Below are 8,018 nucleotides of genomic sequence, written 5' to 3' on the forward strand. Positions count from 1 at the left end.
CTCTCCAGCTACCAGTCCACACTGAGCTACTGCCGCAAAGGGAGTTTAGAGAAAAGAGGAGGAAGCTCCTGTTGTTTTCCGTACCTGATAACCCTCCATCCTCTGTCTCCCTACCGTCCGACCTGTCAGACGCCGTTTCCTGGAATTCTGATTCCTGAGGGGAGTGTGTGGGAAGGGAACACAAAGGGATACTGTCAGTCACCGTAAGGTCATCACTGAATAACAAACACATTAATCTAATGGGCATGACCAGCTACACGTCTTTATGGACATGCCTGTAGGAGGCAATAAAAAGGTGAGGCCGAAGATCTTAGTACAATGGCCAATTTAAGACACAACAAACTCACATTTGGGGACAATTGGCCTGTGTGATAACATTGTGATTTAGATAAATTTACAGGTCAATAGCATATGATAACCTATTTTTACAACCCAATATAGAAACAAAATGATGTCCCACATAGTAAGTAATGTCAAGAGGAGTACATGCAGCCTTAATATTGCCATAGATGGTCACTATCAACCAAAGGACTGGATTTCAGAGCTTATCAGCTTTTTATTTACTGCTAAATGTTTGTATGCAACACAGTAAGAACTTCCTGTCAGTACAGCTGAGTTGGCTGACACGTTGATTGTTCTATAGGGTAATGTTCGATCTCTGCTCTGTGTCGTTTTGTTCAAACCAACCCCTCAATTTGCCTAACAACAGTTATCTTTATGTATGTATATGTGAGTGATATACTGATGAATTGGTATTGATCGTTTATAGCTGAACATTGTTTTATGAACCATATAATCATTGTTCCCGTGCCTTTGTGTGTACTGAATGTTTCCGTGCTCAGATATGACAGGTATCTGCCCTTAAAGGAAGTGTTACACACATCCGCCTTAAAGGGACGGGTCAGAGATAGCAAGATAGCAACAACCGTATTATCACACATTGATATGGGGACACACACTCACCCACACAGCCACACACACACCCACACCCACACACACACACACACGGATAAAGCCTTAGGGCCCGGGAGATCAAAGCTAAATCTGTTGCTCTGGATATCTTAACAAAGACACTGATGATCAAGTAAGAAGAATTACACACTGCAGAATGACACGCTGGACTGGCACAAGATAACTTAAAAGTCACCTTCAGTTAGTCATGCTTACACACTCCTACTCCTTTCTCCTACAGGACATACTGTATAGTCTTTTTTACAGCATTATGCCTGTCCTTGATTGTCAGTATTTTCACATTCAGTCCCTTGAGGTCTACAACAGAAGGGGCATTAATTTACGCCTTGAGGGCAGAAATCACAAAGGGTTTTTTTCTGTAATTTGTGAGAGGTCAGTTGATAAGACGGTAGAGCGCTGCAAGGGTCAAGCACATGCTCAGATCATGCCTGTGCCCCAGTGGGTCATTCAGGCTTTTTTAAATTCTGTTTTCAAGATCACAGTTTAACAAGGAAGCAACTCTAAGTGTGACAATATGCTTTGTTAAATTACACATTGTGAAACCTATTTCCTGTTTCCACAGAAAGTGCAAAACACTTAAAAACACTGTTTTCTAAGTCATTCTGACACAGCACAATAAGGGCCATGGAAGGTGTCCACTGCAAACTTAAACTGTTAAACTGCCATTGAGCGGCTTCGCTGCCATTTTACTGGGAGGCTGGAACAAGGTAGTTAAATTGTTGGGTAAAAGTTACATTTGGCTTAATGTTTTAGTTGGTCAATAAATTTTAAATTCCCATACCAAGCTTGTATTCCACTGCCACAGTAAATCAACCATGTGTTTAATACTTTCACGACACATTTATTAACTTAGACCGTATAAAGAAGACAATCCTCTGTCCTGTGACAATCAAACCCAACAGATGTCTAAACATCTGCTGATGAGATGTCTCCCTTTCGATGAAGTAATCAACAGTGTAAATTCCAGGATTCCTATTTAAACCACCCCTCCCCCATTCTCATTCTTTCCACTGCTGATCAGCATTATTGATCAGAGCCTGAGGACACGGCTTACATAATGTGGCATCCTCCTCTTGGAATAAGGCAAAAAAATCTAGTACAGAAAGGCCGTCTTTGGCCAGTTTTGTCAAGACTTAATAGCAACAATACTCACACAAATGGCATGCACAAGCACACACAGATACAGCCACACGTGTATTTAGAGAAATCAGGAGACTCATGTTTAACAGGAGCTCATGACACATTTTACTGACATCCTATCTACAGTCACTGAGCACTCTGACCACAAAGTGTGTGCCGGTGTGCACGTGTGTTTCAGAGCTTTAAATCTCTCTGATAAGAAGAACATGTAGGATTTCTTTGAGAAAGAGGGAGCTCAGCATTTTCTTACACCCCATACTCTGTGTATGAATAACTTAATTTGGGGTTTAACCCCCCCTTGTGGTGATATACTGCATTGCATTCAATCCACAATCAACTGCAGAAGCTGTGAAGTAAAACATATACACACACACGCGCGCGCACACACACACACACCTGTAAAACATCAAATTAATGATTAGATTTTTTGCTTGCTGTGTGTCCTGCATTAAAAAATGTTTAGTTAAGTTATAACAAAAAAGTATAAAAAGTCAAGTACTCATTATGCAGAATGATCCCAGTGATCGGTTTTATATTATTGCATAATTATTAAAAGGTACAGTAGTTCCCTCTGAAATGTGGTGAGGTAGAAGAATAAAGTATCATGAAACAGAAATACTCAAGCAAAGTAGAAATTCCTCAAATGTGTACTCACTGTTAAAAGTAGTTGAGTAAATGTACTTAGTTACTTTCGACCACCATTGAAAGCAGAACGTACTGATCCCAGCCTTCTTACCTGAGGCTGTCTGATAATAATGGAGGGTCTGGGGATTTGAGGATATTTCAGCTCCAGCTCCGGACTACAGTCCAACTCCAGCTCATCATCCTCTGAGCTTATGGAGAGGCTACGACAGGGTGGATGTGACTCAAAGCAAAGGTCATCATCTGTGTCCTGCAGGTGGGAGATAGAGTTTGAGTTGGTACCATTTACTTTTCTGATTCTGATAGAGTTGGTGGAGATGCAGCTCACAGTCCTCTGAGGCTGTTTGTGCTGCTGCTCCTGTAGGCCTCCTGCTAGGGCTTCTGGCTGGGATGTAACTGGGTCTGCTGCAGGAAGCCCATGGTTAATTCTGCTTTGTCTTGAGTTGTTTGGCTCCTGAACAGGTGCTGGATCAGTGTTAACATCAGATGGATTACCGAAACAGTGGCCCAGAGAGGAACAAGGTAGTCCATGCATGCTGGGGGATTCAGTAATGACCAAAAGAGACAGTAAAATAAATCCTAATTGCACTGACATCAGGTGGATCTACGGATTTCCAGTGTGTGGGGCAACATCAGGCAGTTGATCTGGAACTTCTTATACATAATCAAAAACTAAAGTTGAGTGTGAGCAATAACCAGTAAGGGATATACATCATTTCTTTTAAGTGGGATGAAGCCAAATGCATTATGAGCCAACTGTTTCCAGCGACATTTGAAATAAAAGCATCTCTTTATCCAGACAAGAGATTCAGAATGATCCATGCCAACAAAAAGCTGTCCTCCTCTTCTTGCTATGTCATAGCTGCATTAGTTGTCCACTTATCCAACAGCAGCCGTATCAGAGGATCATAAGTTTATCCCAGACTTAACCTTAAAAGTCCAGACTCTGTCGGCCATCTCTCGGTCAGTAGGTCGATCTGTCATCACATCATTCTCTCTTTCTCTCACAGAAAATAGACTCCCAGCCAGGTTGCTTCTAATTGGCTTCAAACACTCTTTTACAGCCTTTCATGGTCTCTTGTCTGCCTCCCTGACAACATGCGTATGAGAGTCTCAGGGTTTTTATGTGTGTGTGTTAGTTGCAGTGTGTCAGTGATGGGTGTCTCATTACTCTACCAGGTAGTCCCTGGTCTGTTGTGGGTTTGGAGGCAGGGGTTGGGCCACAGAGACTCTGGTTACCATCTGATTTAGGGTCAGTTACTAATACACTTGCCCTACACTTCCCCACTATTAATTAATGAATTCATCTGATCACAGAACAGTGTCCTAGAGTGTAAAGGTTATTGGAGTGATACAGATGGTTGAATATGAGAGTTCAGGTTACAGGCAAACACCGTAAGTGATAGGCCTCAGATGAGAAAGAGAAAGGAGGGGAGAGCGAGAGAGAGAGAGAAGAAAAGAGAAAGGAGAGGAGAGAGAGAGAGAGAAGAGAGAAGAAGAGAGAGAGAGAAGAGAGAAGAGAGAGAAAGAGAGGAGAGAGAGAGAGATGAGAGCCGAGAGAGAGAGAGAGCATCCTTCCTCACAGAATGAGCGAGATAGGAGAAATCCAGCTGTCCTTGGGTGACGATGACTTCTTAAATATTCATACAATCACATAAAACAGACTTGCATCAATAGTTTATCCAGCCTGGTCTGACTGGGGAATGTGTGTTCTTTATAAACGCATAGCACGTGATACAAATGCAGACCTTATTATTGGTTATTTAACTGGTACAGCAGAAACTGTTTTGATGCAGGCTCGACCTTTATTAGCTAAAATGTTTGAATATATATAAATACCAATAACACAGCTGATAGTCCATATGCTGGCAGGTGAGGTCAAATAACCTATGAAAAAATTCTCTGCAAACAGCCAGTTCATCATGCTTCAGCAGAGGTTAAATGGCCTATTGTTAAATTTGTCCAGGATGGCCAATATATAGTACGAGAAAGTTAGCCATATATTTGGGGGGCACTCATGAAAGACCTGCGTTTGAACAAAATATGAGAGGTCCATGCTTATAGGAAAATAACTGTCACTTATAATTGTACTTAGAGATGAATAACAGGTGTACTTTAAATGTGCAAGTTTAAATAATTAGGCTCCATTTTAATGATAGTACACAGATGACTGTGATTAAACCAAAACACTAACCAGAAATGTCCAGAAATTGAAAAGAATCAAATAATTTAAAGAATCCTGCCTGTTGGAGCATCTATGAAGGAAAGTCACATGGACAGCCTCTGCAGCCCTGGTAGTTCCAGGATCAGCACATCAGACAGCGGTGGTGACACACTAATGCAGAATGTCATAAATTATTCATATGAGATTCAAAAGAGAGCAGGTAGAAGGTATAGACTGTAATATGATTTTCTTTTGAACCACAATGGATATTATTATTTTATCATAATGTATTTTTTTTACCCTTCTTAATATAAATAGGGGTGGGTAGGATTTATTGCAGGGCTGTTGTATGTGACTCTATGAGTTTTAGCTAGGTAAACAAAGTAACAATTTATGTGTTTCCCTTCTCTCTAATTATAAGAAACAAAATCTGTAATGAACACACAGACCTCTCTGTCACTTCGTCTATCTCTCCAACAAACTCTCCTTTTTTGGCAGGTTTGTGTTGTGAGTGTAACACACCCTGACAAATTGAAGCAGGGTGTGATTATAAAACATGCATGAACTCTTTTGTCTCGGGATGTAAACAGAGATATAGTTTGCACTCACAATTTAGGAACTTAGAGGGGCCACATAACGGGAGTATTTAATAAAAGGCATGTGATAACTGTAACGTTACATAATGTACATTTTCTGCAACATGTGAATTCTGAAAGAAAAGGTAACTTACAGTATGAGGGTGCTGTTGGCGAGAGGTAGTTGGATAATGTTTCCCTTATGTGACAGCACCCTAAAAGGAATAGCCGAGCAGCTAATGGTCGTATTCTGGAGGAACTGTGGATCTCGTAATGACAGTAATTTTAAAATTTTTTAAAGACCTGAACAGGATTTAATGGGATTTCCATTAAGGAATAAAACAATGGCGCCCCACCATCATTACACTTACTTAAAACTATCATCTGACCTGTGAATAGTAATATTTAGACCCATATTGTCTTCACTATCACTTGATAGTATTCACAGTATTTTACAATCATACAATTATTGTGTGGCCTTATTTCACTCTACGTCTGTATGATACATTATTAAGCCTTATCAGCACAGCTGTCATTATTGTGTTCATTTTCACACCCTACCATGAGGCATAAAACTGACCTCTCTTAGACTACAGTTTGCCCTTCCCCCTAACAGGCCTACAGCTTCTGCAGCAGATATATACAGCAGCACCTACCCGTGGTCCCCCTCCACACCCACAGCAGAGTGGGTATGCTGCAGTTGTAGCCCAGCCTAAAGCCACAGCCCCTTCCCCTGTTGCCTCTGAGCTGTGCACCCAGCTTCTGTTTAGATAACATGTACATGTTGTTCTCTTACTCTCACTTAAATAACAGAACAACCTGTAAATGTATTGTTGTTAGTAGTGATAGCAATAGTACAATGCTAATATTAGTGAAAATAGTACATACCTCCATGGAATTCATGTCAAATTATTGTTATATATTGTGTTTTAATATTTCTCTCTCTATACAGGCTCATTTTGTTTGTTTTAAATCTATCAAAGAAGATGTTATTGTGTTGACAGAAACATGGTGTCAAAATGATCTGCTCGCTCACTGTCCTCCAGGATACAATGAAGTCACAGTGCCCTTTATAAAATAAAGAAAAATAAATAAGCATAGCAAGTGTAGAACATCAAGAGTGATCTTGGTGTGGTATATATAAATCTTCATCAATAAAACAGGGTAAATCCCACATTTGGTTAAGATTAGATCAAACCCTGGGCATAACCAATAGGGATCTATGTATCTGTTCTATTTATATCCCCCCAGTAGATTCTCCCTATTCTGAAGACATTTTTCTCTCCATTCAGAAATCGACTATTTCGAGGCCCAGGGCAATCTAACTGGAGATCTGAATGGACGTACAGGAACTGAACCTGATATCATTGACACACAGGGCAACAACCATGTGTCTGCTCAGTCTCCCCTGTTTACCACTGAATTCTGAAAACTGAATTCTTCACCCAGAGAAAGGGTGTTCATCAGGCTTGCAATTTAGGTCCACCTTTGTCTAATGTGTATATAAATATACTTGCTGTTCAGTTAGATCAGTGTGCTATTCTCTGCCTCTCCTTCCCAGATAGAGAGGTGAACTCCCCGTTTTATGCTGATGAACAAGGACTACAACAACAGCTGGGTATAGCTGAAACGTACAGCCAGAACTGCCCGGCCCCGCCAGTAAATATGAAGAAAACTAATGATTTGTCAAAAATGTCAGGAGAACAAATATCAGTTTATTATAAATTATTAAATCATTGAAGATATGAATTATACCTCCCTTGGTAGAACCATAAGATTGCTTCTCAAAATTAAAAATACTCATAGAGGCATATCTTTCAGCCTTTCTGTATTAACATTTTATTTTAAGTTTTTTTTTTTTACTAATCTGTAATCTTGCTTTGGCAATGTCTTTTTCCTTTGCCAAAAAATCCACTTTGAATTGAAAAAAAAAAAAAGATTTGCAAAGCTTGGCTTCCCTCTGGCGGTCAGTGATATGGACTGCAATGATGAGGATTTGAGAACAACACACTGCATCCAGCTGATGCTGTTGTCCAAGATAAGGAAAAAATGCAGCTTGGTCATTTTGAAATGTCTTTTCTCACGGTGACACCAGCCTAAACAAATCTGCGACAATGACCTCGATAGAGACAGAACATGTGCTTTTAGCGCTTCATTTCAGAATGTTTCACTAAATACACAGAGCTTACAAATTATATCGTGGATATATTTCTTTTTTTGTTTTGTCACGAAAGCTACAAGATAACAAAACATTGTTTTTTCCCTGAGCGACGTCACAGGAGCGTCAGAGCCGCTGGTTAAAGGCGCACACACACAATCGCGTCAAGTCGGCGCAAAACACCAGATGTATTATTATTTAACCTTCAAATTAAAGCGACAAACTGGTTCATCTCAAGGAAAATTAAGGGCGTTATTGCGCAAAATAAACGCTGGTTTGCACATTCACAAAATAACTGGATGAAATGACTCCTGTAAAAATAAACCGGTGACCTACCACCCCCCCCCCCCCCCCACCCCCCTCATTC

This window comes from Morone saxatilis, unplaced genomic scaffold, assembly GCF_004916995.1.
Source record: "Morone saxatilis isolate NCDOM2014 unplaced genomic scaffold, NCSU_SB_2.0 Contig2, whole genome shotgun sequence".
NCBI lineage: Eukaryota > Metazoa > Chordata > Actinopteri > Moronidae > Morone > Morone saxatilis.